Consider the following 8,057-nt stretch of genomic DNA (forward strand, 5'->3'; position numbering starts at 1 on the left):
GCCGCGCAGGGCTGGTTACATTGTTGCAAGGCGGAGAGTGTCAGAGGATTCAGGGAAGGAGGCGGGGCTCGGAGCGGGCAGCGCACAAAGGGGCCGTGGGGGCGGGGCTGCCTGCTCCTCCCTCCTCCCGGGATCCCCCTCCCCGCACCTGACTGCCTGCTCCCCAGGGATCCCCCTCCCCACACCTAACTGCCTGCTCCCCCCGCTCCCCAGGGATCCCCCCCTCCCCAAACCTGACTGCTACTCCCCCCACTCCCAGGGATCCCCCCCTCCCACACCCTAACTGCCTGCTCCCCCCGCTCCCCAGGGATCCCCCCTCCCCACACCTGACTGCCTGCTCCCCACTCCCCAGGGATCCCCCCCTCCCCACACCTAACTGCTACTCCCCCCACTCCCCAGGGATCCCCTCCCGCACCTAACTGCCTGCTCCCCCCCACTCCCCAGGGATCCCCCCTCCCCACACCTAACTGCCTGCTCCCCCACTCCCCAGGGATCCCTCTCCCCACACCTAACTGCCTGCTCCCCCCGCTCCCCAGGGATCCCCCTCCCCACACCTAACTGCCTGCTCCCCCCCACTCCCCAGGGATCCCCCCTCCCCGCACCTGACTGCCTGCTCCCCCCGCTCCCCAGGGATCCCCCCCTCCCCACACCTAACTGCTACTCCCCCCACTCCCCAGGGATCCCCCCTCCCCACACCTAACTGCTACTCCCCCCACTCCCCAGGGATCCCCTCCCCGCACCTAACTGCCTGCTCCCCCCCCACTCCCCAGGGATCCCCCTCCCCACACCTAACTGCCTGCTCCCCCCGCTCCCAGGGATCCCCCCTCCCCACACCTAACTGCCTGCTCCCCAGGGATCCCCTCCCCGCACCTGACTGCCTGCTCCCCAGGGATCCCCCCTCCCCGCACCTAACTGCTACTCCCCCCACTCCCCAGGGATCCCCCCTCCCCACACCTAACTGCTACTCCCCCCACTCCCCAGGGATCCCCCCTCCCCGCACCTAACTGCCTGCTCCCCCCACTCCCCAGACCTAACTGCCTGCTCCCCCCGCTCCCCAGGGATCCCCCCCTCCCCACACCTGACTGCCTGCTCCCCCCACTCCCCAGACCTAACTGCCTACTCCCAGGGATCCCCCTCCCCACACCTGACTGCCTGCTCCCCCCCACTCCCCAGGGATCCCCCTCCCCGCACCTAACTGCCTACTCCCCCACTCCCCAGGGATCCCCCCTCCCCGCACCTAACTGCTACTCCCCCCACTCCCCAGGGATCCCCCCCTCCCCGCACCTAACTGCTACTCCCCCCACTCCCCAGGGATCCCCCCTCCCCGCACCTGACTGCCTGCTCCCCCCACTCCCCAGGGATCCCCCCTCCCCGCACCTGACTGCTACTCCCCCCGCTCCCCAGGGATCCCCCCCTCCCCACACCTGACTGCCTGCTCCCCCCACTCCCCAGACCTAACTGCCTACTCCCCAGGGATCCCCCTCCCCACACCTGACTGCCTGCTCCCCCCCCACTCCCAGGGATCCCCCCCTCCCCGCACCTAACTGCCTACTCCCCCACTCCCCAGGGATCCCCCCCTCCCCGCACCTAACTGCTACTCCCCCACTCCCCAGGGATCCCCCCCCTCCCCGCACCTAACTGCTACTCCCCCCACTCCCCAGGGATCCCCCCTCCCCGCACCTGACTGCCTGCTCCCCCCACTCCCCAGGGATCCCCCCTCCCCGCACCTGACTGCTACTCCCCCCACTCCCCAGGGATCCCCCCTCCCCGCACCTGACTGCCTGCTCCCCCCACTCCCCAGGGATCTCCCCTCCCCACACCTGACTGCCTGCTCCCCCCACTCCCCAGGGATCCCCCCTCCCCGCACCTGACTGCCTGCTCCCCCCGCTCCCCAGGGATCCCCCTCCCCACACCTAACTGCTTGCTCCCCCCACTCCCCAGGGATCCCCCCTCCCGCACCTGACTGCCTGCTCTCCCCACTCCCCAGGGATCCCCCTCCCCCCACCTGACTGCCTGCTCCCCCCACTTCCCAGGGATCCCCCCTCCCCACACCTAACTGCCTACTCTCCCCACGGATCCCCCTCCCCGCACCTGTCTGTTCCCCCCACTCCCCAGGGATCCCCCCTCCCCGCACCTGACTGCCTGCTCCCCCCACTCCCCAGGGATCCCCCTCCCCCCACCTGACTGCCTGCTCCCCCCACTTCCCAGGGATCCCCCCTCCCCACACCTAACTGCCTACTCTCCCCACGGATCCCCCTCCCCGCACCTGTCTGTTCCCCCCACTCCCCAGGGATCCCCCCTCCCTGCACCTGACTGCCTGCTCCCCCCACTCCCCAGGGATCCCCCTCCCCACACCTCACTGCCTACTCCCCAGGGATCCCCCCTCCCCGCACCTCACTACCTGCTCCCCAGGGATCCCCCTCCCCGCACCTGACTGCCTGCTCCCCAGGGAACCCCCCTCCCTGCACCTGACTGCCTACTCCCCCCACTCTCCAGGGATCCCCCTCCATATACTGCCTTCTTGCCCCATCCCATCCCCTCAACATGCCTGCGGCCCCTCTCCCCATTTGTCTGTGTCCTCCCTTTCCTACCAGGCTGCTGACTTCCCCTCCTCAGGGTATCCCTTTTCCCCATGTCAGCCTCTTGTCACCTCCTAGGGGATCCTCCTAGAAGCAATTTGCTTGTCCCCCTCTCCAAGGGATCCCCCCCCCTCCAGTCTCCTCCTGGAAAAGGCACACACCCTTCTAACTAGCTCTCCTGCTGCTGGGTCTTCCGGGCTAACAGTGAGATCTCTTTGCTGGGTCCTCCCCTCCCAGCACCCCTGCAAAAAGCAAGCACCAAACTCCCTAACAGACGCACGGTTTCATTCACCTTGCCGGGTAAGAGTTCTTGGTGGCTCTAACAAGGTGGCCAGGAGAACTCCAATGACACCACTGACCGTTGTAAGTTACAGTGGGCTAGGACAAGTAACTTGTCCCAGTACTTTTATAATGGATAATAAATGCCTGGGGCCCGATTCTGCACTGCCCTGCCCCATCTGCAGGCATTTACCTCAGTGCACTACTGGTGGGAAATGCTACCATCCTACTCAAGTGTTTCACGCTTTTTTTGCACTACTGCAGAGGACCCGGATAAGAGGCAAGGCCAGGGGGAAGCTAGCCCCTGGTGTATGCTCAGCGGCAGGCCGGGTGAGGTACACTTTACCACAGGGATTGGACCCTCCTTTGAAGGTTCACCTCTTCCACCACTTAGCAGGGCTGATTCCACCTTTCACACGTGAGCAGCCTCACCTTAGTGCCCAGAGACAGCTCAGCTGCGCTTGATCCAAGCGAGATCTCCCCCCAGGAGCTGCCCACTATCAGGGGAGGAGAAATTCAGTGCTCGGGAAAGTGAGGAACTGGTAGAAACTCTTCGGTAGCGGTGACCTACGGTGCCCCGCAATTCCAGTCCTGCTTCCCAGCCAGCTCAACTGTGGTCCCTCATTCCTGATCTGCAGATGCCTTTGTTCTTCCAGCCTTGGGCCTCTCCTGAGCACAGACTCTGGGGGCAGCCAGCCACTCAGCAGGCTAATTCTGTACCAGTGGAAGCTGGTCCTACCCTAGCAACTGTTGCTAGGCAGCCCATCGCAGAAAGTGAGATTCTGTTCTGAAAAGTGATTCTGAAAGTCGAGTTCCAGGTTTGGGTCTCAGCCCCTCCAGCTCCACGGTGCATAGCTGTCATGGAAAGATGCTTTTGCTAACTTCCACCTCTGCAAACTCCCCCTGGGATCTGAGAGTCAGGCTGGGTTCTTTCCTCCATGCTCACCATCACCAAGAGCAGAGATTCTGGCCTTAGTAACACCTTTGCAGCCCCCAGACCCTGGGTATAAACAGAGGAATCATTTCATTTACTGTGGAAACGCAACCACCTCCGGGTTGGAGCTTGGCTGCGGTTTAACAGCACACGACCGGTCTGTGTAACGGTTTAGGGTAGGAAATGACAATTCTCGTATTAAATTGCTAATGCAGGGGGAATGTGGCAGGGGAATGCGGCAGGTGCAATGCATTTACCTGTTCTGGAATTTGGGCAGGCTTCTGGTTTAACACCCTGACCCTTGCAGGAAGTCCCACGGCAACTTCAATTGTCCTAAGTGGCCAGACCTTTGTTTAAATCTCCTCCAAAAAGCCAATGGGCTAAATTATCTGTTGCCCTGTAGCTACTCACACCTGTGCGGAGTCCATGTAAGACAGGACCAGGTCAGAGGGGAGTTTTATACACCCCCTTTGCTTACACAGCACAGAATAATGGAGACCCAAACCCAGCTTCTGGAGTAGCACAGCACCTTACAGGACAGCACAAAGCATCCCGGGTGGGTTTTGGAACCCATATTAACTGGTTGGCGTATTTAAGTCTGTAGCTGCGAGGTATTTCACAGCATGCTAGGGTGTTAGAACCTTTCTCTAATCTTCAAATAGTCCTGGATTGGCCGACAGCTGTTTTACCTTGCTGAAAAGCGGAGGCTTCACTGGGTATTGGCATCCCAGTTTGAAAATCATTTGCCTAGGCCAGTGGTTCTCAACCTGCTGGACCCCTTTCAGGAGTCTGATTTGTCTTGCGTACCCCAAGTTTGTCCTCATTTAAAGACCCCTTGCTTACGAAATCAGACATAAACCCACAAAAGTGTCACAGCCCCACTAGTACTGAAAAATTGCTGACTTTCTCCTTTTCTCTGTATGAAACATGAGTTGATACTGACTTCGCTAGGGCTTTTTATGGAGCCTGTTGTAAAATTAGGCAAATCTCTAGAGGAGTTGATGTACCCCTTGGAAGAAATGGAGGATCGGGGCCCCATTGTGCTAACTGCTGGCTGTACAAACACACAGAAGAGAGTCGTTTGACTTCCGTGGGGCTGCTTACGTGCTTCAACGTACACAAGTGTTTGTAGGATGAGGGCCTTGTACTGCAAATTCTTTGGGACAGGGGCTGTCTCTTATTAAGGTCTTCATTCTGTAAAGATGCATGTCCTTAGTTTTAAGGTCATGATCCCCACGTGGTCAAAGGCAATTGGGGGTGGGGTGGGCACTGAACATTGAATTACAATCTACAGCAAAGAAAATCTCACTTTCCCACACTTTCCCCTTCACCGTCAAGTGTTCTCCGGCCACCTCTTGAAACACACACACATAGTATACAGGCTTAGCACTGATATGCTTTTTACTCTTACTTTTATAGTAAATGTTCAGCCACAATTTGTTTTTTCACTTCAAATAAGGGGTCATCAATCTGAAAAGGTTGAGAAACAGTGATCTAATCTGATCTGCATAAAAGCCACAGAATTTCACACATTCAAACCCATCAAGTACAAATTGGAGAGAGTCCAGCAGAGGGCAAGGAAGATGATCAGGGGGCTGGGGCACATGATTTAGGAGGAGAGGCTGAGGGAACTGGGCTTATTTAGTCTGCAGAAGAGAGGAATGAGGGGGGATTTGATAGCAGCTTGCAACTACCTGAAAGGGGGTTCCAAAGAGGATGGATCTAGACTGTTCTCAGTGGTACTGGATGACAGAACAAGGAGTAATGGTCTCAAGTTGCAGTGGGGGAGGTCTAGGTTGGATATTAGGAAAAACTTTTTCACTAGGAGGGTGGTGAAGCACTGGAATGGGTTACCTGGGGAGGTGGTGGAATCTCCATCCTTAGAGGTTTTTAAGATCAGGCTTGACAAAGCCCTGGCTGGGATGATTTAGTTGGTGTTGGTCCTGCTTTGAGCAGGGGGTTGGACTAGATGACCTCCTGAGGTCTCTTCCAACCCTGATATTCTCTGATTCTAAGTATGTTCAAATTCTTTGCTAGATTGGGGTCTGTCCAGAACCCACCTCTGAATGCTACTGTAAAACAAACGGTGATAGTTAATTATTAAGTTGAACAAAGTCGCAACAGGGGAAAAACAACCTCTTACACACTTTTTTCCCTAAAGTTTTATTTTTTTTTAATAGTAATGACATGAGAACAGAAACATTATTTTTCACTTCATTATACGAACCCCACCCCTCCCAAAAAAACAACCCCAAAAAACCCTCCACAGTTTTAAGTCTGTCCAGACTTGATTTCTAAGTCCACTGAGCAATACAAATTGAAGTTGGGTTTTGTTTGTTTTCATTTTTTTTTGAAACCTACAAAAACACACTTTAAATATTAGAAAAAAAAATGATTTTTTTATTTTTTATTTTGTAATTCACAAGAACGTTCGTCTAAAGTATCACTGTTTTTTGTGGCAGTGCAAAAATGCACTCAGCTTCAATTCTCTTACAGTACAAACCACTTTTTCCTCCCCTGTAACTTTAAAAAAAAAATTGTCGGTACTGTAAGAATTTTTCATTTTTATTTTTTTTTAAACAGAAAAAAAATTTTTTTTGTAACTTTTTTTTTTTTTTGTACTAAAAACCACGTCCACTAAAATACAACAGCGCTGGGTACAATCAGCAAAATGAAATCGGTTTCCCCACTGGGGGAAAAAGAAAACAAAAAACAAAAACAAAAAGGATCGAGTGGGGGAGGAGGGTCGGGAAACAGGGACAAGGACAGACAGACGGATACAAAACAGCAGGCAGGAGGTGTGGGGGAAGAGACATCATAGGCATGTTGCATCGGAACACACCCAGTGAGAGGGGTGGAGGGGCAGGAAGAGGGGGTGAAGAACCCTAAATTTTCATCAGCACTTGAGTCCCATTGCTAGATCTACAAGGATTGTCTGTTACTCTTTGGGGAGGGCATCCTGTGAGCTGGCTGAATGACACACCCCAGCAAGAACCTCCCCAAGATCTCCCTCACCCTACTCAAGTTAATAGCATGACTTCCCCTTGGGACTTGGAAGCCCCAGGACAGCTTCAACTCAGATGGGGAAACCCACTGCAACGGGCTAGAAATGGGGGATCTTTTAATCCCAAGAACCCTCTGGCTCCAATTTAGAAAAGCACTCGCTTAAACCCCATTGAAACGAACCGTGCTTTCCTGAATTGGGGCCGATGAGAAAATTCAAACAAGGAACCTGTGCGAAGGGGGAGTTGGAGAACGACTCAGTTCAAACACACCCTAGCATTGTAAAAAGGAAGCGTTAAATATACTGGGCCCGATCCTGCAGTCCATACCTGAGCACGAACTTGCTGCGAGTCTCAGCTAAGCAAGGACTACAGGACTCTGGCCCAGAAAGCGTAGTCTGTCTCGAATTCCTAGCAGAAAGGGGGGGAGGGCGTCTTCTGTTGGGCACAGACCCACCTAGGGTGGCCATGGGCCCCCTTCCTATGCTGTGACTCACTTGATTATACCCACGCTGGGCGTTTTGTCCCCCCCAGTGGAGACCTGATTCGACACACACAACCCACGGCAGCTGCGCTCTCTTCAGAGGGCGTGGGGGGCGGTTAAGGGTGGTGTCCCCAGCACACCATCTCCACCCTGAACCGTTATGGAATCCAAATCCTAGAGCGCAGGATATCTGAGTAGCCCCACGCACGCTGTACTGGGGGGCAAAAGTGGGACAGACAGGCCTAAAGTCAACCAAAGGGGGCTCAGCCCACCCCCATGCTCATCTGGGAGAAGCTGGGGGGGGGGGAGACGGGGACTGCGATGGAAAGCGGGGGGATGTCATGTGGATACAGCCCAAAGAGCAGCAACCCCAACCAGTCCCCCCAAAATCTGCTCCAACTCTCCCCCCCCTGCGGCTAGACATCCAGGCCTCCCAAATCCAGCCATCCATGCTCTGCCCATACCCCCCTGTGGCCCCCAAACCTGATACCCCTCCCAACACATGCTGCTAAAATCCATACCCGCTCCTGCCACAACCCTCACTGCCACCCCGCTGGAAGCTTCACCCCTCTGAGGCTGCCCTAATTTTCTCTACAAAAACAAACTCATCACATTTGTGCCCCCTACGCCCCCCCCCAGACTGTGACAGAGGAGAAGGGACTCCATAATACTCTGATGGGATTTGGCTATGCCCGATACTAACATAGGGAGGCTGCCTAAATCCTTGAAACATACAAACAGGAAAGGAAGTGACAGAGCCCAGAATTCCTGTTCCACGG

The sequence above is a fragment of the Chrysemys picta genome, chromosome 24, assembly GCF_011386835.1.
Source record: "Chrysemys picta bellii isolate R12L10 chromosome 24, ASM1138683v2, whole genome shotgun sequence".
In the NCBI taxonomy this organism is placed as follows: domain Eukaryota; kingdom Metazoa; phylum Chordata; order Testudines; family Emydidae; genus Chrysemys; species Chrysemys picta.